Source organism: Notothenia coriiceps, unplaced genomic scaffold (assembly GCF_000735185.1).
Source record: "Notothenia coriiceps isolate Sejong01 unplaced genomic scaffold, NC01 NC01_scaffold00015802, whole genome shotgun sequence".
NCBI lineage: Eukaryota > Metazoa > Chordata > Actinopteri > Perciformes > Nototheniidae > Notothenia > Notothenia coriiceps.
The window spans coordinates 130,713-133,858 of record NW_011348503.1 but is presented as its reverse complement, the minus strand read 5'-3'; positions in this window follow the sequence as shown (position 1 = coordinate 133,858).

The window sequence follows — 3,146 nt, the reverse complement described above, 5'->3', positions numbered from 1 at the left end:
AATAGATAAAAAGGTAACGGAATCCGTTACACAAGGGTATGTAGATATTGACTGTTTGGGATATTTCTGGACCTTAAAAAAGCATTTGACACGGTAGCAGGATGAAGATCTGGTTTGATCAAAATAAATTAACATTGAACGCAAGTAAAACCAAACTCATAATATTTGGGAATCGATCAACCCACACAGAGAAGAAACTCACTATAAATGGCGTCCAATTAGACAGAGTATCGGATATAAAATTCCTTGGAGTAATCATAGACAATAAATTAAGTTGGAAACCACATATAAGCTATATCAAAGCCAACATATCCAAATCAATAGCAATTCTGAATAAAGCCAAAGACCTAATGAATCAAGCTTCCTTGTTTATGCTGTACTGCTCCTTCATACTTCCATACATGATGTACTGTGTGGAAGTTTGGGAGAACACATACAAAACAAATACACATCCTATCTTCGTCCTGCAAAAAAGAGCCATACGAATTATACATAAAACTACGTACAGAGAACCAACAAATGAATTATTTATCAAACTAAAACTACAAGACCTGGTTGACTATAAAACTATTCAAATTATGTTCAAAGCCGCAAATCAACAATTACCTCATAATATCCAGGGACTTTTCACATGGAGAGAAAACATACACGTTGAGAGGAAACTGCATTTTCAAAAAACCACCCGTACGAACAAATTCCAAACTTCATTGCATCTCATCAAAAGGTGTTAGTCTGTGGAATAACTGTAATGATGCACTGAATTATCTAAACTGAAAGTATTATTTAGGAGCCAAATCATGAATGGTTATGAGCAGGATCTGTAAAATCATATTTGTTATTTCTTGTAATTGTAAAATTATTTCTTTTTGATTGTTTTGAGAAAAAAAAAACAAGACAAACATGACGCTGATGACGATGACCTAATATCTTATTTATAAGGAAAATGTACGCTAGAGGGGGTAGGACCAGAAAAGTTATTTTAAGCTTGCCCCTGTTGAATATAACAGAGACTCTTTGAGAATTTATTTATTTTTTATTCAAAGATTTTGTACTTTATTATAATTATTATTATAAGTAAAAAATAAATACAGTATATATTATTATTATTGTTGTATGTTTTGTTTCTGACATGTTCAATAAATTGACTAATAAAAATAAAGGGGAGTCCCGATCCGAGATCTTAGTCATTTAAAATGAAGTGTCTGCCATCACGAGCGCCTATCCGATTCTTGTTTTTTCAAAGATAAAACAGCTGAACACTTCAAGTACATTTAAGTTATTTAAACAAACCACCGTTATGCTCGTTTATGAGTTGCATTTTGAGAAAAATACCTGCATTAAGGTGTTCCTTAATGTTTTTTATTTTTCCATTTAAGTGACTAAACTCTATCTAGTAAGTCTTTTCTCTGACCTTAGAATACTTCACTCTTCTTTTAAAAGTCAGCTTTTTTTGTTGTTTCCTGAGTTACCTCAATTAACTGCATCACGTTGAGTGTGTATTTTTGTCGTTCTAACGGTAAAACGCAGAATGAGCTTGCTATTTCTCGTTCCCATGCTTTTCAGAATGGATGAGAACCTACAACACTTAGTATAATTCTACCACTATGACTAAGACTACTGCGAATAAACACAGTGATAAAATCTGATCTTTACCTGCATGTGAGCGGTTGAAAATCCTGTAACATTCCAAAGACAGTTGGAAGAATCATTTCACTCAAGTGAATGTAGCAGTATGAGTTTATTGTGCAGTTTAGAGTAAGACAGGGCTTCTCCAAATTGCCCTGTGTTTCATATAACGTCACCAAGCCAAGAAACCTGTTTAATCTCCCGGTGTCGAGTAGCATGTTCTTGTCTTCGCTCACTTTGTCTCTCCGTCAGTCCCTCCCCTCTTCATGCCCACTTCCCTCTAATCCTCTATTTGCATATCCATACACATCCTTAGATCGTCTCCAAGTCTGTATCATTTCATCCATTTGTCTGTTTGCTCATCTCCCTTGCATTCCGTACTTGGGGAGCTGGAATGATAAGTAGCTCTCTTCGCCAAGAGGCTGCCAGGCTTGGCTTGGATACGTCACCTGGAGATTTAAAAAGAGTTCATCTTGGGTTAGCATTGTGGATTGCAGGTTGCCGGTAAAAGCACTGTCTGCTTAACGTACACAATATTTTTAACCAAGCTAGCTAATTAAGGTATCTGTCCTGCTGGCTTCAGAAGGCTGCAGCGATTTAATGATCAGAACGAGAGGTGTTCATTAGGTAGCTGTGCGCATCGCTCATATTCTTTTGGTAATGAATCAAGATTGATTAACATAAAAAAACTCTATTTTACATGGCGGCATTAGCTTGACCGCACTTATGTTTAGAAGTTTTCAAATATCTGAGGGTCAGCTTAAATGTTATCTTACCGAAAGATGGAAACAAATCAATTAATAATGGTAGTAATTAGGGCTGCACGATATTGGAAAAAACTGACATTGCGATTTCCCCCCCCCCATGCGATATATATTGCGATATGAAAACATACAGGAATTGAAGAAAAGACCGTTTTTTTTCCCGCAAACCATCCTTTCTTGAACTTTAATGCTATACAATTGGTATTTTTTAAACTATATTTAACCGGATGAAGGATTTTTTAGTCACGGACTTCTGGATCTTAAGTTATCAGAGCAACAAGCTGAGCTAGTTTAGTTTAGTTTTTAGTTTATTTATTCATAGTGTCGTGGACAGTCCCCATCGATGAACTGTCACAAAAACAGTAAATGGTGCAGCTTTAGCCGACATGGCTAATTTCCAGCTGTTGTCCCCGGCCAGATGGTAATAGACACCCTTAAAATTACAATATATCAACAGCATTAGTTAGTAAGAAAATATATAAAATAAAATAAAAAGGAGGAAAGACAAATAGATACCGGTGTGAGGATAAAAGAGAACAATAAACAACACACGTTACTACATACAGTACATATCACATATAGCACATCACAATCACATAACAGAAACGAGGGGCAACATCCATGATCACAACATGTAACACAACATGTAAAACAACATGTAACACTCACGCCATACTCATCACAGACTAGTGTGTGCAGGTGTAGTTCTCAGTGAACCATGTTTTTAAGTGAGCTGTGAAGGTGGTATGTGTATGT